We start from the raw sequence: 21,930 nt of genomic DNA on the forward strand, positions 1-21,930 counted from the left end.
TCGTCTACAGGTCCCAGAACAAAGGAAGCCTGCCCCTCATCAACTTGCTGCTGGAGTGTGGAAATGGTCTGGAGAAGGGCTCAAGGTGGCTGATTTGTATCACTCTGTTCAAGTGCTTGTCTGTCTGGTCTACCTTGTTCTCAAACACACCACCAGGCAATGCAAACCACACCTAGGTGACAGTGGACATCAAGTGTGGATGAGAAGGACAATGACTCCACAAGGCATCGTTTTAAGCACTTGGTATGTAGGAAGGATGAGAAATGTCTGCTTGGCTTTCTAGGGACTGCTTCAGTGGGAAGGCAGCAGTTTGCATGGTTCCAGCTTGGACTCCTTCACAAGCCAGTGGATGAGGTCCAAACGAGTAAGTTCAAGTTGTGAAGCCTTCACAAATCCTGGACTCAAAACCGATGCACTGCTACTCCTACTTCATTGTGTTGGTCAAAGTCAGACATCAAGCCACACAGACATTCAAGAGGGAGGGGGGAATGGATTCTCCTTGAGGGGAGGTGTGAGCATGTTACAGTGCAAAGCAGGGTATGTGGGGAAATAAGAGGACTCACTGCAATCCATGTTTGCAGACAATTTACCATGCCTCACAGGAGCAAAATATTATGGAGGGAAGGAGAGGGTAGGGGACATTGGCATACATATATTCATACATGTACTCACACGTGTATGCACACACACGTGCAGATACATGCATAAACATACTTCTATAGGCAGATATATATTCATTTATTCATTTAGCCTCATGCATACCAAGAAGTGTACTAGACCCTCTGCAAACTTCACATTCTTTGAGATAACAGCACTTGTCTCCAATTTAGAAGTGGAAAAACCAGAGCATAGAGATTAATACCTCAGAAGAGTCCTGGACTGGTCCCTTCTGAGCCTGGGCTCTGACCATGTCTCCTTGCAACACTCGCCCTAATAAACCCAAAGACACAGTAGTCGCCAACTCTTGCATCTGTTTTGTACCTCTGAAGATTTTAATAAGAGGGATGCTGAAAATTTGTTTTTAATTATATAATACATAAGACAAACTTCAAGCATATTATATTTGTTGACCCCATCCAGGTTATGTAAGTTTACTTAAGACAAGTGATACCATATGTAACATCCCTCAGCAAGCCTACGCTGCTGGCATCTCCAGCTGAACAGCTGCTACACTCTCTTAGACCAGAGACAATAGAGGTAGCCTACTCTTTTGTGCCCCACATATCTCCCATCTCCTCCCCGTATCCAGTCCCCTCACCTTAGCCCTTTACTACCTGGCTGCTTAAAGTGAGTGTGAGTCAGGAACCAGGAGCATTATCATCACCTGACACTTGCTAGAAATGCAGGGTCTCAGGCTCCAGCCCAGACCTGCTGAACCAGAATCTGTGTCTGCAAATCCCCACATGTTTTGTGCATGCTTCAGAGTTTGAGGAACACAGCTTTTTAAAAAAGCTTTTTTATTTACTCATTTGAGAGAGAGAGTGAGAGAGAGAGAGCCAGTGAGAGCATGAGCAGGGGGAAGGTCAGAGGGAGAGGGAGAAGCAGACTCCCCCTGAGCAGGGAGCCTGATGCAGGGCTTGATCCCAAGACCCCAGGATCATGACTCCAGCTGAACGTAGAGGCTTAACTGACTGAGCCATCCAGGTGCCCCAGGAACACAGCTGTAACAGATGTCTCAGTAAGCAAAAGTGATTCAGCTGCTCCTTTAATATTACTGACCCAACTCAATTTATATCCTTTACATTATTTGTGTGCAGATCAATTTTTCAATATCCCCAGCTGAATCTACAGTGCAGTCAAGTCAGCACCACCTGGACCTGGGCTACTCAGGTGAGGCAACAGCATAAGCTAGGGGTGTGGTGAAGGTGCAGGACACCCCCCAACCCCTTCATCAGAACCTGCACTTTACCCGTGCCCCAGATGTGCTCACTTAACCTGAGTAGTTCTGCTTGGCCTCAGTCCAGGTCCTCTGCTTGGCTTCCCCAGCCCAAGCTCAAGGTTTGCCATCTCTCTTTTATCCATCTGGCTTCCGTCCCTCCCACACAGACTATGTACAACGTCAGTGTCACCAGCACCCCACTGACTGTTCTTTTGTGTTCACAAACATCCACATTCTGGACTTCCCTTCCCACGTCTATCCCATAATGTGCCTTGGGATGGGTAACAGTCATGGTCGGAGTAGAGAACCCACCCTAGGATATCACCTTTGCCTACCTTCACCTGGAAGCAGGAGAGTTAAATCCTCATCCTGATCCCAGGCATTCTTATAACCAAGAGTGGCTGCAGACACAGCGCTAGCCAAAAAAAAAAAAAAAAAAAAAACTGTGGACAAATGTCTTTGGGGGACTCTGTCAACCTCTCCCACTTCTTGCCTTCATTTCAGACCTGAAGTCTTGGGTTGCAGCAGCCTTCTGGGGCCCAGGAGGATGGTAGATCTGCAGCCCTGACTGTACCAAGCTGCTGAGCCTGCACCATCCACCTCCAGCATCTTTAGCTGAACAACTGCTATCCTCTCGTAGCTCGCACAGGGACAGCTAATGCAGTCCTCCTCTCATAGGCTGGCATCACGTCAGAATAATAAACCCCTGTTCCCTGGTTTTCTGTTATTGTTGCTGTTTCAGTTTGTGAAACTGAATAAAAGAACCCTCATTTAAAATAGAGCTGAGAGAAAGGCAACTTACCGAATGGGAGAAGATATTTGCAAATGACATATCCAATAAAGGATTAGTATTCAAAATCTATAAAAAAAAAACTGATACAACATAGCACCCCCAAAACAAATAATCCAATTTAAAAATGGGAAGAAGATATGAACAAATGTTTCTCTAAAAAAGACATCCAGATGGCCAACAGTTACATGAAAAGATGCCTGACATCACTCATCATCAAAGAAACATTAAATCAAAACCAAAATGAGATACTGTCTCACATCTGTCAGAATGGTTAAAGCAAAAGACACAAGAAACAAATGTTGGCAAGGATGTGGAGAAAAAGGAAGCCTCTTACACTGTTGGTGGGAATGCAAACTGTGGAAAATAGTATGGAGGTTCCTCAAAAAGTTAAAAATAAACCACACTACAATCCAGTCATTTACATTACTTGCTATCTACCCCAAAAACACAAAAACACGAATTCAAAGGGAAACATGCACCCTTATGTTTACTGCAGCATTATCTACAATAGCCAAACTATGCAGGCAGCCCAAATACCCATCAACTGATAAATGGATAAAGATGTGGTATGTATATATGTATGTATATACCGCATTGTGTGTGTGTATATACACACACACACATATATATACATAAATGTGTGTATATATATATATATATATATATATATATATATAGTGGAATATTCCTCAGCCATAAAAGGAATGAAATCTTGCCATTTGCAACAACATTGATAGAGCTAGAGAGTATTATGCTAAGTGAAATAAATTAGAGAAAGACAAACACCATGTGATTTTACTCAGATGTGGAATTTAAGAAACAAATGAGCAAAAGAAGAAAAAAGGAAAGAGACAAACTAAGAAACATTCCTAACAACAGAGAAAAAACTGAGGGTTACCAGAGGGGGAGGGGGGATGGATGAAATAGGTGATGTGGATTAAATAGTACACTTATCCAAAAAAAACTAAATTAAATTAAATTTTAAAAGAAAAAAATATTGGAGACTGGCCATATTTTTTTAATAAATTTATTTTTTATTGGTGTTCAATTTACCAACATACAGAATAATACCCAGGGCTCATCCCGTCAAGTGCCCCCCTCAGTGCCCGACACCCATTCACCCCCACCCCCCCCTCCTCCCCTTCCATTACCCCTAGTTCGTTTCCCAGAGTTAGGAGTCTTGATGTTCTGTCTCCCTTTCTGGTATTTCCCACCCATTTCTTCTCCCTTCCCTTATATTCCCTTTCACTATTATTTATATTCCCCAAATGAATGAGAACATATACTGTCCTTCTCCAATTGACTTATTTCACTCAGCATAACACCCTCCAGTTCCATCCATGATGAAGCAAATGGTGGGTATCTGTCGTTTCTAATGGTTGAGGAATATTCCATTGTATACATAAACCACATCTTCTTTATCCATTCATCTTTCGATGGACACCGAGGCTCCTTCCACAGTTTGGCTATTGTGGACATTGCTGCTATAAACATCGGGGTGCAGGTGTCCCGGGGTTTCAATGAAATCTGTATCTTTGGGGTAAATCCCCAACAGTGCAATTGCTGGATCATAGGGCAGGTCTATTTTTAACTCTTTGAGGAACCTCCACACAGTTTTCCAGAGTGGCTGTACCAGTTCACATTCCCACCAACAGTGGAAGAGGGTTCCCCCTTCTCCACATCCTCTCCAACATTTGTGGTTTCCTGCCTTGTTAACTTTCCCCATTCTCACTGGTGTGAGGTGTTATCTCATTGTGGTTTTGATTTGTATTTCCCTGATGGCAAGTGATGTGGAGCATTTTCTCATGTGCTTGTTGGCCATGTCTATGTCTTCCTCTGTCAGATTTCTCTTCATTTCTTTTGCCCATTTCATGATTGGATTGTTTGTTTCTTGGGTGTTGAGTTTAATAAGTTCTTTATAGATCTTGGAAACTAGCCCTTTATCTGATATGTCATTTGCAAATATCTTCTCCCATTCTGTAGGTTGTCTTTTAGTTTTGTTGACTGTATCCTTTGCTGTGCAAAAGCTTCTTATCTTGATGAAGTCCCAATAGTTCATTTTTGCTTTTGTTTCTTTTGCCTTCGTGGATGTATCTTGCAAGAAGTTACTGTGGCCGAGTTCAAAAAGGGTGTTGCCTGTGTTCTCCACCAGGATTTTGATGGATTCTTGTCTCACATTTATATCTTTCATCCATTTTGAGTTTATCTTTGTGTCTGGTGAAAGAGAGTGGTCTAGTTTCATTCTTCTGCATGTGGATGTCCAATTTTCCCAGCACCATTTATTGAAGAAACTGGCTTTCTTCCAATGGATAGTCTTTCCTCCTTTATCGAATATTAGTTGACCATAGAGTTGAGGGTCCACTTCTGGATTCTCTATTCTGTTCCATTGATCTATGTGTCTGTTTTTATGCCAGTACAACACTGTCTTGATGACCACAGCTTTGTAGTACAGCCTGAAATCTGGCATTGTGATGCCCCCAGATATGGTTTTCTTCTTTAAAATTCCCCTGGCTATTCGGGATCATTTCTGATTCCACACAAATCTTAAAATAATTTGTTCTAACTCTCTGAAGAAAAGTCCATGGTATTTTGATAGGGATTGCATTAAACGTGTAGATTGCCCTGGGTAACACTGACATTTTCACAATATTAATTCTGCTAATCCATGAGCATGAAATATTTTTCCATCTGTGTCTTCCTCAATTTCTTTCAGAAGTGTTCTATAGTTTTTAGGGTATACATCCTTTACCTTTTTGGTTAGGTTTATTCCTAGGTATCTTATGCTTTTGGGTGCAATTGTAAATGGGATTGACTCCATAATTTCTCTTTCTTCAGTCTCATTGTTAGTGTATAGAAATGCCACTGATTTCTGGGCATTGATTTTGATTGCCACACTACCAAATTATAAGAGTTCTAGCAATCTTGTGGTGGAGGCTTTTGGGTTTTCTATGTACAGTATCATGTCATCTGCAAAGAGGGAGAGTTTGACTTCTTCTTTGCCAATTTGAGTGCCTTTTATGTCTTTTTGTTGTCTGATTGCTGAGGCTAGGACTTCCAGTATTATGTTGAATAGCAGTGGTAAGAGTGGACATCCCTGTCTTGTTCCTGTTCTTAGGGGAAAGGCTCCCAGTGCTTCCCCATCGAGAATGATATTTGCAGTGGGCATTTCGTAGATGGCTTTGAAGATGTTGAGGAATGTTCCCTCTATCCCTGGACTCTGAAGAGCTTTGATCAGGAATGGATGCTGTATTTTGTCAAATGCTTTCTCTGCATCTAATGAGAGGATCATATGGTTCTTGGTTTTTCTCTTGCTGATATGATGAATCACATTGATTGTTTACGAGTGTTGAACCAGCCTTGCGTCCTGGGGATAAATCCTACTTGGTCATGGTGAATAATTTTCTTAATGTACTATTGGCTAGTATCTTGCTGAGAATTTTTGCATCCATGTTCATCAGGGATATTGGTCTGTAATTCTCCTTTTTGGTGGGGTCTTTGTCTGGTTTTGGAATTAAGGTGATGCTGGCCTCATAGAACGAATTTGGAAGTACTCCATCTCTTTCTATCTTTCCAAACAGCTTTAGGAGAATAGGTATGGTTTCTTCTTTAAACGTTGGATAGAATTCCCCTGGGAAGCCATCTGGCCCTGGACTCTTGTGTCTTGGGAGGTTTTTGATGACTGCTTCAATTTCCTCCCTGGTTATTGGCCTGTTCAGGTTTTCTATTTCTTTTGTTCCAGTTTTGGTAATTTCTGGCTTTCCTGGAATGCGTCCATTTCTTCTAGATTGCTTAATCTATTGGTGTATAGCTGTTCATAATGTTTTTAAAATTGCTTGTATTTCCTGGGTGTTGGTAGTGATCTCTCCTTTCTCATTCATGATTTTATTAATTTGAGTCTTCTCTCTCTTCTTCTTTAATAAAGCTGGCTAATGGTTTATCTATCTTATTAATTCTTTCAAAGAACCAACTCCTGGTTCTGTTGATCTGTTCCACAGTTCTTCTGGTCTCAATTTCGTTGAGTTCTGCTCGAATCTTTATTAACTCTCTTCTTCTCCTGGGTGTAGGATCTATTCGCTGTTTTTTCTCTAGCTCCTTTAGGTGTAAGGTTAGCTTTTGTATTTGAGTTCTTTCCAGTTTTTGAATGGATGCTTGTATTGCAATGTATTTCCCCCTTAGGACTGCTTTTGCTGCATCCCAAAGTTTTGAATGGTTGTATCTTCATTCTCATTAGTTTCCATGAATGTTTTTAATTCTTCCTTAATTTCCTGGTTGACCCTTTCATCTTTAGGCAGGATGGTCCTTAACCTCCATGTGTTTGAGGTCCTTCCAAACTTCTTGTTGTGATTTAGTTCTAATTTCAAGGCGTTATTGTCTGAGAATATGCAGGGGACGATCTCAATCTTTTGGTATCGGTTCAGACCCGATTTGTGACCCAGTATGTGGTCTATTCTGGAGAAAGTTCCAGGTGCAATTGAGAAGAATGTTTATTCAGTTGATTTGGATGTAAAGTTCTGTAGATATCTGTGAAATCCATCTGGTCCAGTGTATCATTTAAAGCTCTCGTTTCTTTGGAGATGTTGTGCTTAGAAGACCTATCGAGTGTAGAAAGAGCTAGATTGAAGTCACCAAGAATAAGTGTATTATTATCTAAGTATTTCTTCACTTTGGTTATTAATTGATTAAATATTTGGCAGCTCCCATATTCGGGGCATATATATTGAGGATTGTTAAGTCCTCTTGTTGGATAGATCCTTTAAGTATGATATAGTGTCCCTCTTCATCTCTCACTACAGTCTTCGGGGTAAATTTTAGTTTATCTGATATAAGGATGGCTACCCCTGCTTTCTTTTGAGGACCATTCGAATGGTAAATGGTTCTCCAACCTTTTATTTTCAGGCTGTAGGTGTCCTTCTGTCTAAAATGAGTCTCTTGTAGACAGCAAATAGATGGGTCCTGCTTATTTATCCAGTCTGAAACCCTGCGCCTTTGTTGGGGTCATTGAGCCCGTTCACGTTCAGAGTTACTACTGAAAGGTATGAGTTTAGTGTCATCATGATATCTATTCAGTCCTTGTTTTTGTGGATTGTTCCACTGAACTTCTTCTTAAAGGGGAATTTTAAGAGTCCCCTTAAAATTTCTTGCAGAGCTGGTTTGGAGGTCACATATTCTTTCAGTTCCTGCCTGTCTTGGAAGCTCTTTATCTATCCTTCCATTTTGAATGAGAGCCTTGCTGGATAAAGTATTCTTGGTTGCATGCTCTTTTCATTTAGGACCCTGAATATATCCTGCCAGCCCTTTCTGGCCTGCCAGGTCTCTGTGGAGAGGTCTGCTGTCACCCTAATACTCCTCCCCATAAAAGTCAGGGATTTCTTGTCTCTTGCTGCTTTAAGGTCTTCTCTTCATCTTTGGAATTTGCAAGCTTCACTATTAAAAGTCGAGGTGTTGAACGGTTTTTATTGATTTTATGGGGGGATCTCTCTATTTCCTGGATCTGAATGCCTGTTTCCCTTCCCAGATTAGGAAAGTTTTCAGCTAGGATTTGTTCAAATACATATTCTGGCCCTCTGGCCCTTTTGGCGCCGTCTGGAATCCCAATTAAACGTAGGTTTTTCTTCCTCAGGCTGTCGTTTATTTGCCTTAATCTATCTTCATGGTCTTTTAATTGTTTGTCTCTTTTTTCCTCAATTTCCCTCTTTGCCATCAACTTGTCTTCTATGTCCCTCACTCGTTCTTCCACCTCGTAACCCTTGTCGTTAGGATTTCTAGTTTGGATTGCATCTCATTCAATTGATTTTAATTTCTGCCTGATTGGATCTAAATTCTGCTGTCATGAAGTCTCTTGAGTCCTTTATGCTTTTTTCTGGAGCCACCAGTAACTGTATAATAGTGCTTCTGAATTGGCTTTCTGACATTGAATGGTAATCCAGATTTTGTAACTCTGTGGGAGAGAAGACTGTTTCTGATTGTTTCTTTGGAGGTGAGGTTTTCCTTCTAGTCATTTTGCTCAGTGCAGTGTGGCCAAAAGCAAGTTGTATTGGGAAAAGGAGAAAAAGAGAGGAGGGAAAGAAGGAAAGAAAAGAGAAAAAGAAAGAAAAAGGAAGAAAAAAGAGAAGAAAAAGAGAAAGAAAAAGAAAGGGGAAAAAGGGGGTGGTGGAAGCAAACAAATCAAAAAGAAAAAAACAAATACGGGGGAGTATCTTCTGATTCTGTATACTTTTAGTCCCTTGACTTCCCCTGGAACTTGTCCGTCTAGCTGGTCTTCTGGGGGAGGGGCCTGTTGTGCTGATTTGAAGGTGTTAGCACTTGGGAGAGCTGCTCTGCCCCCTTCCTGGTGCAGGGCTCAGTGGGGGTTGTTTACCCCGTGAGGTCCCAGGAGGAACAACCGCAGTGGTGGGGCCAGCTCTGCAGCCCTAGAGTCAGCTCCCGCAGTAGCTCCAGAGCTCTCCGTCTGCAGGGCCTGGAGGCTCCGGGGCGGGGCCGCTGATCTGCTCAGCTCGGGGCAGGAGCGTCCTTGCTGTCCTGGGCCCTCCCGGCCTCTGCCTGTCCCGGGGGGAGGCCGATCTGGGCTGTGTCCCGGCGCCCTGTGCTCCGGGGCCTGCGCTGTTGGATTCGCTCCCGCCCCGCAGCCCCCTCTGGGGAGTCGCCGCCCGAGCCCCCCCGAGCTGCTCCGGCCCCGCAGCCCCCTCTGCAGAGCCGCCCCTGAGCCCCCCCGAGCCCCCCCCGAGCTGCTCCCTCCCCCGAGCCCCCCGAGCTGCTCCCGCCCCGCAGCCCGCGTAGCCGCCCCCGAGGCCCCCCGAGCTGCTCCCGCCCCGCAGCCCGCGTAGCCGCCCCCGACCCCCCGAGCTGCTCCGGGTCCCCCGTGCGCGCTGCAGCCCTTAGGGAGCTCGGCGCACTCTCCCGGGGCGCAGGTGTCTGTTAGTGTCCCCAGGAGCCGGAGGGCATCCCCGCCCTCCTGGGGTCCTGCTCCAACTCCCTGCGAGCCCCTTTCCGTCCAGGAAGGTTGGTGCAGCTCCTGCTTCTCCGGGACGGGGCTCTCCTGTCCTGGGGACACTCGCCCTGTCCTTAGTCTGGCTCCTTGCAGTTGCCCTTCCCTTTGGATGCCTTTTGTTTCTTTATTTCTTTTCCCCGTCTTCCTACCTTGATAGAAGTGTGAACTCTTCTCACTGTAGCATTCCAGCTGGTCTCTCTTTAAATCTCTGGCCGAATTCGTACATTTTCAGGACAATTTGAAGGTTATCTAGGTAATTTGGTGGGGACAGGTGATTTGGGGACCCTACTCTTCTGCCGTCATGCCCCTCCTCCGACTGGCCATATTTTTAAATAAAGGTTAGCATAATCATCATTTGATCTTAACTTGCAAAGAAATGACCATTTGTATAATATTTTATTTTTTATGAAAAATTCACACAATTGCAACTAAACTGACAATTACATGTTTTCCTAGGCAAATTATGGGGTAAGTTAGAGAATCACAGTGTGATAGTGACCCCTCGTATCCTACACCTTCCAGAGCCTCCATGCTGTAAGTGATAATGTCTATCATTACAAACTAAACATAGTGTGAGACAGTCTATGCTTTCTATATTGCCACTATATTAGGAATCATCTTAGTTTAGCTGTATTTAGTTGTTTTCTAATGGTCATAAACCAGATTCCAGATAAATTAATACTTGTTTGCTGTATGGACGTTTAGAGATCTACTTTATAATTCTAATGAGTAGAATACTACTTCCAAGGTAAGTGACAACCTATAGCCCAACTCTCAGAATGCATGTCATCATAAAAAAGAAAAAAAGACAAAATGGAGCCAAGAGGCCAGAAGGGTGCACTCAGGCTCTCACACTCCTAAACTTCAGACCTGAGGAGGAAGGCACCTTGCATTTTCCATCAGTAAGAAGTCTATTTTACTAGACGCAGGAGTGGGGAAGATTTTCTCCTTGCCGGGGAACAGTCCAGCCAATGAGAAACCGCCACAACTCAGCCAATGAGAAATCATCACCACTGTAAAGTCTCATCCTCCTTCAAAGGACTTTGATAAAAGCAGCCCCTCTCAACTTCTTCTTTTTCTCTATAAAGTAATGGTTTCTCTCCTTTGTCTTTCAGACTTGCCTTTAGTTTGGCCTTAGCCTGCAAGTCTCAAATTGCAATCCTTCTGCCATTCTCAAATAAATCTATTTTGCTGGTCAAGTAACTCCCTGTTATTTTTTTTAAGATTTTATTTATTTATTCATGATAGACACAGAGGGAGAGGCAGAGACATAGGCAGAGGGAGAAGCAGGCTTCCAATGTGGGACTCGATCCTGAGACTGCGGGATCATGCGCTGAGCCAAAGGCAGACACACTCAAGGATTAAGCCACCCAGGAGTCCCTAACTTACTGTGTTTTGTCAAGCTTGGCCATTTCTAACCTATATACTCACACAATTGCATAAAGAGGTCTTTGGATTTTGCATGTCAATTAAAAAAAAAAAAGGTTAAAAGGAAAAAAAAAAAAAAAACTAGATCCAAATCAACTTTGCCACTGATTTCTGTGTAAATCTGGAGAAGTTATTACACATACAAGTGCATATAACATCCAATTTTTTTCTTACCTTTCCTTTCTATCTTTTCAGTAAAAATATTGGAGAATGATGGAATAGAACCAAATTTCTAAGACCTGCAATTCACTTATGTAATAACAAACCCATACAGTGGACAATACTGGTGCTATTAAAGCTATGCCCCAGTTTCTGACTGTGGACCGAACAGAGCATAACACTCTAGAATATAATTTTGATTTATTTATTTATGTTTTTTAAAGATTTTATTCATTTATTCATGAAAGACAGAGAGTGGCAGAGACAAGGAAGAGGGAAAAGCAGGCTCCATGCAGGAAGCCTGATGTGGGACTCAATCCCCAGACTCCAGGATCACGCCCTGAGCTAGAGGCAGATGCTCAACCACTGAGCCACCCAGGCATCCCTAAAATATACTTTTGAGATGTAATTTAACACACTAAGAATTTATATTGATATTGGGAAATAAGTAAGGAGCTATGGAAGAACCCACATACTAAAAAGATGGATCATTTGATGTTGAGAAAGGGTTCTACTTTCCATCTATTTGTGATCTAAAGACCTACAATATAGAAAGCACATCCTTTGAGTATTTTACTTTTCAGTATTTGTGTCAGATCATATTTTGCAAAAGTGAACATAACAGTATTTCCCATACCACAATTATTTCACAATATGTCCTTAGTGCTCCTGTCATTGGGAGGTAGGGGCCTTGTCTCCTTTCCTGAATCTAGGCAGGCTTGTGATTCACATGTAATTGATGAATATGGCAGGAATGCCATTACGTGATTCCTGAGGCTATGTCAGAAAAATTTTGTGTGACTTGTGTCTTCTGCTGAAAGACTCACACTGGAGTCCTGAGCAGTCATGAGGAAGTCCAACACCTCAAGCCTTCCATGCTGCAAGGAAGTCCAATGCAGCCCACAAGGAGAGTTCCTGAGGTTTAATAGAGCTTCCCAGTTGATGCCTGGCTGTCCAAGTTTCCTAATCTTCTACCTCTAGAGACCCTCTAACTGCATCCTAACAACATACCAGAGTTGCACGTACCCAGTTGTCTTCTTCTAAATTGCCTACCCTCAGAAACCGTGAGCATTTTCTACTAGTAAGTTTGGGGGCAATCTGCACGCAGCATTAGGAAGTCACAGTTATCTGTGGCTTAATCTGACTCTGCTGTTTTCCATCCAGTATTCTAGACTCCAGTAAACACCACTGGTACAGATCAGGTTCTGAGGCTATACAGAAATACCAAATCTGACTTCTGATCCTTATCTTGAAGTCTCTGCCTAGAAGATCCCTTCTTTCTAATTCTCCTCTGTTCTAACCCTTCCATCTTTTGAGTTTTGGCTGAACCTTGCCAGAGCACCCCTACCTCTTGCTCTGACTGAGGAGTCTTCAAGCCCCACAGTCCCTGTACTCATCTGTATCATCAAGCTTGCATGCATGCATGTACAGTAAGTGAAGTCTTATCCAATCAGACAAGCCCTTGAGGGTACAGTGAAGGTCCCCAGATTTTCTTCTCTTATCTCTGACATCTAACACAAGATACAACACATGGTAGGCACTTGAGATATGTTGAACGAATTAATTCTAAAGAGTCTCCACTGTTGTGGGCTGTATAGCCACGGGAGAGGGCTTGCTAGAGCATGTGTAGAGGAGAGGGTGGGAACTCACTCAAGCTGAGGATGCTGGGCAGGAGCACAGAAAAGATTTTTCCAGAGGAGGGCATGGGGCTGAGAGGAAGTCAATGAAGGGCAAACATTAGCTGAGGTTCTCCTACTATGTACCAGGCTCCTACTGTGTGCCAGTTTCTCCTACTGGGTGCATAGGATATAGGAATACAGAAGGAACAAAATAACATCTCTTCTAAACTTAGTTTGCTCTAGCCCAAATGGTAATAACTCATCAATTAGAGCATTAGAAGTACATATGAGAAGAATAAAAATCTGCATACAAGGTCGGGATTTCTTCTCTAGTCTTTTCCAAACACGCATTTTTCTCCCTCTACATTTAAGTACATGCAGTTTTGAGTCTTGCTTCATCACTGCAACTTGAACATGCACCACTTACTTTGCACAAACACCCTTCACCCCACTTTTGAAGGCCCCTGGTTTCCCACTTCCCCCAAAGCATGTATGAGCATGAATCCAAAAAACTTTATCCAGACTTCTAATTATTTCCATGGGATAGATTTTTAATTTTTTTATTGCAAAAGCAATACATGTTTATTTTTATAAATTTACTTTTTCCCAACTATTTATTTGCTTTTTTCAGAGTTAGATATCATGAGACTCACATTTCTAGTGTCTTTAAACTTTTGGATGCTTGTCCCCCAGTGCTTGCACAGAGAAGAAGGTGGAGGGAGGGTCTAGATCCATGGGCACTCCTTGGGCTGCTGCTATGGCCCTCCCTCCAGGGGCTTCTTCTGCTGTGTCCTTTCTTACGGCTGTTCTTGTCCCTAACATCTTGGCTCTCCTAAATATCTATCTTTTTGAAGGTAGGAAGTTAGTTTATTCTCATGACCAGAGTCCAAAGAGATTTCTACATTCCACTTTTCCTTTCTTTGCAGTTCCCTGTGTAAAATCATACAGAAAATAGTATCTACACAAAATATAAATTCAAACCATACCAATGTGTATAAAGTAAAACAAAACAAAAAACCACGAAAGTTTCTCCTCCTGCTCTATTCCTCATAGCTATGTCCTATTGATAATTTGGGGAATAGCCTTCCAACATGTTTTGAATGGATTATGAACTATACTCACATATATTAACACATTCACACAATTTTTTAACATATTTCTCTCTAGATTTCCATCTTTAATTAGCTTGTCACAGACATGCGTCCATATAAATACATACCAGGCACAGCCCTGGTCAATGTACCACGTATTGAGTCTATCATACTATTTATCGGAAGGACTTCATTATTTTACATGTTTATTCCCTTCATGACAGGCATTTAGGGTTTTTCGCAATATCTCATTACTTCAAGTCTAGATGCATGTATTTTGCAGTATTTAGAATTGCTGCTTAGTGGATTCATGTGTGGGATCCAGGAGGTAACAGAAGGACCTGGATGAAGGGCTAACTCAACTCTCCCACACAGAGAACTAGAGCTCACATCTTCTTCAGGTGTCCTTACTGACCTGAGCAGCACCATCTTTGACTCTATGAAATTGTTTTGGAAACAAGATGTATCTTCTCAAACTAAATTTCATATTTTCACAAGTGAGGATAAATGCTTTTGCGTATAATTACATGTTAGTCATTTCCATTTCTTCTCAACTTATTCTCCATGGCCTGTGCTCAGTTTTCGATGAGGTTGTTTGGGTTCTTATTGCTTGCTCTACAAGGATGAAACATTTATTACATTTGTCACAAATGTTTATTTCCGGGTTATTTTATGCTTTTTAATTTTGCTCACAGTGTTTGTTGCACAGAATGAATAACATATATTTGGTTAATCTTTATCATTATTCTCATTTAGAAATGCTGCTAAGATATTCAACTGCAGGCTGAATTTATGCTTTTTATTATTTATTTATCAATGCTTTTCTTTTTATATTCATTCAGAAATTTTATGATATGGAGAGATATAATTCAATTTTATACCCAAACAGCCAACTTCCTAAATCTAGCTATTGGCCTATTTGGCTCTTTCTCTGCTTGCCATTCTGCCTTCACCAATACAATAAGCTCTGGAGGTCAGAATCTATTCCAGAGATCTCTATCTTACCTATCATGGCAGACTGAACGTGGTAACAAATTCTTTGACATGTGTCCCTTTAGGAAGTTGAGTCTAATTTTTGTCTCCTTCAATATGGGCTTGAGACTTGTCTCTAACTGACAAAATGGGGTTGGGCTGAATAAGCTTATACACTGTGCATCACTCATGATCACTCTTGGAGTACTGGTCAAGGCACATGCAATCTGTCTACCTTGAGTCCACCAGCTGTGAGGAAGCCCCATGGAGACGCCAAGTGTAGGCACTCGAGGTGAGGTGACGGTCCTAGCTGGGTCCAGCCTTCTAGTGAACCCAGCCCAGGAAGGTAAGGTATGGAGCAAAGAAGCCCCCAGTGACTCCTGCCCCAGCCATTGGAGTCTTCAGAGCCGAAACCCCAAACATTATGGAGCACAGGCAAGGCATCTCTGCTGTGCCTTCTCTGAATTTCTAACCCACATATCTATGAGCACTAAGTCTGGGGGTAGTTTATTATGAACAGTAGATAACTAGAACAATCTGTCAATTATTTGCTAGTAATTAGAACCTTAGAGCTCTAATGAATGTGAGATTGTCTTTATTGTGATAAAAAGACACAACAAAATTTACCATCTTAACCATTTTCATGTACAAAGGTCAGTAGTGTTAAGCTATATTCACATTGTGAATTAGATCTCTGCTATGTTGAATCAAAGTGGTGAGAATGGGCATCCCTGTCTTATTCTTGGGAGGAAGAATCTTAGAGGAAAAGCTTTCAGCTTTTCACTGTTGAGTGTGATGTTAGCTGTGGGCTCATCATATATGGTTTTTCTTATGTTGAAATATATTCTCCTTATACTCACTTTGTTGAGTTTTTATCATAAATTGACATTGAGGGGTGCCTGGTTGGCTCAGTTGTTTAAGTGTTGCCTTTGGCTCAGGTCATGATCCTGGGATCCTGGGACTGAGCCCCACATTGGGCTCCCCACTCAGCAGAGAGTCTCCTTCTCCCTCTGACCCACTCACCCCACCTTTCTGTTGTGCTCTGCTCTCTCTCTTTAATAAATAAACAAAATATTTTAAATAAATAAATAAATGTTGAATTTTGCCACATACATCTGTATTTTTCTGCTTCTTTTGAGATGATCTCTATTTTTTTTACAATTTTTCTCTATTTTGTTAATGTGATGCATCACATTGATTTGCAGATACTGAACCATCCTTGCTTGCATCCAGGGACAAATCCCACCTAATCATGGTGTGGGATCCTTTTAATGTATTGTTGATTCTGGTTTGCTAATATTCTGTTAAGGATTTTTACCTATAAGTTCATCAAGGATTTTGTGATTTTCTTTTCCTGTGGCATCCTTGTATAGTTCTGGCATCATTGTAGTGCTTGCATTATGCAATGAGTTTGGAAGTGTTCCCTCCTCCTCCTCCTCCTCCCCCTCCTCCTCCTCTTCTTCTTCTACTTTTTTGGAAGAGTTTGGGAAGGACTGACATTAATTCTTCCTTAAATCTGGTAGAATTATCAGTGAAGTCATCTGGTCTTGGACTTCTGCTTGCTGGGAAATTCTAGAATTTTTTCATTTTGCAAATCTGAAATTCCATACCCATTAAACAATTCCTCCTTTTCCTTATCTCCCATCTCCTAGTAACCACTGATCTATATTTTGTATCTATGTATTTAACTTCTCTGAGAACCTCATATAAGTAGAATCATACAGTACTCTTCTTATAACTGGCTTATTTCACTTAATAAAATTATTCAAGGTTCATTCATGTTGTAGTATGGGCCAGAATTTTCTTCCTTCTTAAGGCTGAATAATATTCCATTGTATGTCTATACCACATCCTTTTAAATCAATTCATCCATCAATGGACACTTGGGCTGCATCCTTGGGTTCTACCTTTTGGTTCTCTGCTATTAACATGAGTGTGCAAGTATCTCTTCAAGATTCCACTTCCAATTCTTTTGGATATATACTCAGAAATGGGATTGCTGAATCATATAGTAATTCTGTTTATTTTTTTTTGAGGAACCTCCATGCTATTTTCAGTAACAATTGCACCTTTTTAAAGTCCCACCAACAGTGCACAAGAGTTTCAATTTCTTCACATGCTGGCCACCATTTACTTTTTAAAATTTTATTTTATAGTAGCCATCCTAATGGGTGTAGTTTTGATGCTTAGTTTCATTATCTGGGAGGACAAGTCCTCCTTCATTCTTCTTCATTAAAAAAAATGGTATCACAGATTATTCTTTCATGAAGTTTTGAATAATTGTGTCAAGTTCAAAAGGCAATTATAACATATGGATTCTGACTTAAATGGTATTAAACTTATAAATTAACTTGGTGAAATAATGTCACCTTATTACTATTGAGTGTTCTTATCCAAGAGCATGGTATTTTTTTCTATTTATTCAAGTTCTCTTTTTCCTTGAGTAAAATTCTATATATTGTACAGCTCCTATATATTTCTTGCCAAAATTATTTCTAGATATCTCTTACTTTGATTGTTTTGCTAATGCCACACCAGAACGAGGTGAGCCCAGGTAACAGGGAAGGCCCAGGGGCAGGGACACTGAACTTCAAAGGAAGGGGTCCAATAATGGCCAAGCTGAGCCTTGAAGGAGATTAGCAGGAGGTGCCAACCAATATAGAGAGGGGCATGAAAGCATGTAGTGTGCACGTGCCTGTGTGTGTGTGTGTGTGTGTGTGTGTGTGTGTGTGTGTGTGTGTTGGGGGCAGGAATGGCCCAGTGTTCTGGGAACCCAGAGAGGTGAATCTGGAATGAATCTGGAAGGTGGACAGGACTGTCATTGACAGCCTGCTATCTTCTCCAGGCAGCCTATCCTATTTTACTGGAGAGGAAAAGCCAATGAAAGGCTTTGAGATGAGGACCACTGAGGCAGAGGTGTGCTTTAGAAATCTCAGTCTTCAATAGTCCTAGAGGATGGAAGTGAGAAGCACATGGAAGCAGACTTTGCAGGAAGCTGCTGAGAGAACACGGAAGGAAGTGAGTGTCTAGACAGGGCTAATGGTGAAAGAGATGCAAGGGAGAGGTAAAAAAAAATACCGAGAAGAAAAGAAATCTGCTGACAAGGAAAAGGTAGGAGCCTAAGAAGCAAACAGTTTTGTGGCATGGCTCTCTGGGTCACCATGTGTCATCACCAGGAACAGCAAGGCCAGGGAACTAGAGGGCCTGGAAGAGACCAACAGGGTGTTCCCTGAGGCTGATACTTACAATGGAGATGCTAACAGGCACAGGATAGACAAAGCTGAGCCTTGGGAAGTCTTAGGGATAGAGCAAGAAATCTGGGAGCCAACTGCATATATAAATCACAGTTTGGTTAGTTCAGATATGGGGAGTATGAAAAACAGTGGGCTCCTGCTAAGGTTCAGTCCATTCTCAGTCAGAAAAGGCCTCGTAAGTGAAATCAAGGAGAATCAAGGAGGGGAAGAAAGAGTCAGAGAAGAGAGAAGTGCATGGTCAGGACTGTGCTCCCAAGACATCCTCCTGGCTAAGTCACAGCACAGTGGAGACAGAGTCCATTTGATTTGTGCCCCAAGAAACAATGAAGTTCACCTGCATTTCACTCTCTAAGAAAAGCACCAAGTTACGTCTTAAGAGAGACAGAGTCCAACTCTCTGGAATATATTTTTGAAATATATAAAGTTCTGAATACAAATTCCAGGAAGACCAGCATTTCTGGGCAGCATTGAAGGAGACAAGACATTTGCATCTTCTGGGAAAAGCGTCATGCTGAGAGCAACAAAAGAGCAAAGTGCCCACAAGGTCTCTCTGGGTCACCTGCTGTCCTATTTAGTTTATTTTGATGCTCTCTATAAATGTCTGGGGCCTATGGCATTTAGTGGAAACAGATTTTCTCCTCTGATCACTCTATGTTCTGCAGGAGATTTCTGTTCTGGACTTTTCTAGGCACACAACTCCCTGGCCTGGCCTAAGCCTGTTTTCCCTTCCCCTACACCATGGGTCACAGATTGCTGACTTGCTGTAGGCACTATCCTCCAAGGAAACCACCAAAACGCACAGATGGAGAAATGACCTAATTACATTTTGTACTCCTTGGGGTTTGTTCCAAAGTGGAAGTGTCTGCATCTGTTTGTCTGTCCCACTATTGCACAGAATGTATTATTGTCCTAAGCATTATGCTAGGTACTAGCAATGCCAGGAAAACTGAGTGTCATGTGTAGCAAAGCAAGAACTTTAGACACAACCACAGAAACAAACAAACCCTATGCATGTGCAGAGGCCCTGCAACTAGCAGTAAAAGATCACAGAGCAGGTTGTGTATCTCCTTTAGGTCTCAGCCCACCAAATATATAACGGGGGCATCGCAAGAGGTTGCTAAGGAAATGAAATGGAACAATACACACATTTCAAATCTTCACCCCTCCTCTCCCTTGTTCTTCCTTTCCCCTGCTTTCCTGGGAGAGAGATATGGATAATATAGTAAGATATAAGCAGTAGAAGGCATCCATTGGTTATACTAGTAACATTCATGACAAGCTACAAAAAAAGCTCTACAAGCTTTATTCTGGCCTCCAGACTTGAGCTCACTCTGCTTCTCCAAATTCGTTCACTCCCCTTCACTTCATCCAGAAACCAGAACTGTGAGGCTGCCCCCTCAATGCAGCCAACCTGGCTTTGCTGTGAGGTGCCAGTGGGTACAATTCCTCACCTCAGAGAGAGTGAAAAGTGAAGGTCTACCATACGTGGAGTGGTGTCCATGTCCAGCCCTGAGAGCCAAATCCTGAGGTCAGGAAGGCTAGAAGACTCATTGGTGTCATAGGTCCAGTCGGGCCAGTGGCTGGCGTCTGAAATATCTGCAGTCCTGCAGAAGTGAGGTCATCCCTCAGCCTGGGTATGGGCCTGGGCTTGGCTCTCCATGGACCCCTGTATCACTCACCCCTTACTGCCCAGCCCCCAGCCCCAATTTCCACTAAAGTGCTAATGCCTCCAGAGCCCATGGCTACCTCTAACCCACTTCTCTGGTACTCACATTCACTGTAGCCAAGGGAAAGTGGGGCACCATGTGCCCCATCAAGATTCACTGTTCCCTGCTCTCCCAGCTGGTCAGGTCTCTGCCACCTGCCACATCCACAGTCTGGAAATTCATGGTCATCAGTGAGCACTTCTGCTCCTAAAGTAGGCTGATCTCACCTTGACACTGCCACTCCTCAGTCCTTGCATGCAGAGAGCACACAAGCATTCAAGGCCTCTGGGCCCTTGCTTAGAAGATGGAGAGACCCTTTCTTGGTCTAACGATGTTCCAGAGAGGTCACACAACTTTTTCTCTGGAGTGCACAGGACAAGCCCAGGAGCATGAAGCCTGAGTTTGGGGTGGCTTGTCAGGAGTCGAAGCTGAGCTCCCAATCTGCAGAAGCACAGAAACTCAAGGCTGTGGGGCCTGGGGCAAGAGTCAGGAACTGTGCTGTGGGAAGGCCTTCAGATGCCATCAGAAGAATCTACTGGGTCACCTGGATGCCTAAGGGCCTGGGGTCCCTCCCACCAGGCTGTTTCTCCAGCCCTAGAAATAAGCCTAAAATCAGACATATCTTGCAATTCTAGGTTGGACTGGCAATTTCTGAGGGTCATCAGAAACTGTAGGTACCAAGGTACATTGGAATAGGTAGAGCACAAGATATGGGGAGGCAAGACAGTTCTAGACGGGTTACAGATTGGCTAACTCATCCCTTATCAAGGGGTCACCGGGAAACCCTTTGCTCGTACCATCTGTGAGTTTGGTAACTATAGTCCTGGGTGCACAGAGCAGCTGGAGACAGGCAGTGCTGAACTATGAGTGGAACAGAATGGCAGTGGACCATTGATGGGAGGTAGTCTTTTCCTGCAGAGGAGCTCCCAACCGAAGGAATGCAAAAAACTGTATAGAAAGGGAGGAGGGAGGCACCAGCCAGGTGTGGCATTCCAAAGCATGAACTTTCCAAAATAGAATGCTGGTGTTATGAAGTTCTTGAACACAGGGAAATACCTCTGCTCTGGCAAAGAAACAGGGTGTTTGAGGCTGGACCATGGTCAAACTCCAATGGAAAGAGGGTGCCCCCATGCTGGTCACACTTTGCGCTAGAGCCACTTACTGAGCTGACATGTGCTGTAAGGCCCTGTCGGCCTGCAGTAATTACCACAGAGTAATTACTGGATCTGGAATGGAAGTACATGCTTGGGACTCAGAAACCTGAAGTATGTTTTTTTTCCTGGAAGGGTACTTGGCAAATCAGCTATTCAAGGTCTCCTATCAAGAAAGGAAACTGCATTATTCTGCACATTTTGAGTCAACAAATATACTTTTCCTTTTGCTTTAGAATAGACTATGATGTTCCAAAAACATTCAACGTTCCTATTCATAACTAATATAGCTACACCAAGAAATATTCAGATTAACCATCGCGCCAATGAACATCATGCAAGAGGATCCCAACAAGAAAGGTCAAAGGGAATGACAGGAGGATGAAGACTGTCAAATCAGCAGCTCCCCTTATTCTGAATCACTGAGTGGAACACGGTTGCATGGCCTTTGCCCCTCCCAGAGGCAGTAGGAAGAGAATTTCAAGAGCCTTGATGATCTCATTCAATAAAGAACAACAATGTGGTTGCCCGATGTATAAAGGGGGGATACTTATGTTCATGGCTTTAAAAAATTATCAATATAAAAATAAAAGGCAGAGAATGAACTTAGAAATAGCAACACAGATGATTCCCCTTTACTTACAATCGGGTTTCAACCAGAAGTCCACGTTTGGGAGGGAGTTTAGTGCACTGTACTACACTGGAGTGCTGATAATAAATGTGCTGTGTCTCTGGGTTTAGTGTAGAAAGAAAAGCTATGAAATAGTATGCATATTAATTAATCTACTCATAGCTCTTTGTGGAGGAACTGCTTGTACCAAAGGACACTATGGGAAAGGAAAGGGATTGGGGGAGAAACGTGAAAATAAGTTGCATGCAGGCAAGAGACA

General features: G+C 42.6%; 1 protein-coding gene and 1 long non-coding RNA gene across 11 annotated transcripts in view; one reads left to right on the forward strand and one right to left on the reverse strand.

Annotated features, from left to right (window-relative positions):
* LOC140614364 (uncharacterized) overlaps nt 1–2,703 on the forward strand; it is a 45,569-nt gene extending 42,866 nt beyond the window's left edge. For 3 of the 4 annotated variants that reach the window (XR_012015261.1, XR_012015259.1, XR_012015260.1), the window contains 3 exons: nt 11–243; nt 1,758–1,830; nt 2,384–2,703. This is a non-coding gene — a long non-coding RNA (uncharacterized lncRNA). The remainder of the gene's footprint in view (nt 1–10; nt 244–1,757; nt 1,831–2,383) is intronic. The other variant, XR_012015262.1, reaches the window with a different exon arrangement.
* SYNDIG1 (synapse differentiation inducing 1) overlaps nt 1–21,930 on the reverse strand; it is a 187,993-nt gene that overhangs the window by 159,343 nt on the left and 6,720 nt on the right. The gene's annotated exons all lie outside the window — the stretch shown is intronic.

Source organism: Canis lupus, chromosome 22 (genome assembly GCF_048164855.1).
Source record: "Canis lupus baileyi chromosome 22, mCanLup2.hap1, whole genome shotgun sequence".
NCBI classification, from domain to species: Eukaryota; Metazoa; Chordata; class Mammalia; order Carnivora; family Canidae; genus Canis; species Canis lupus.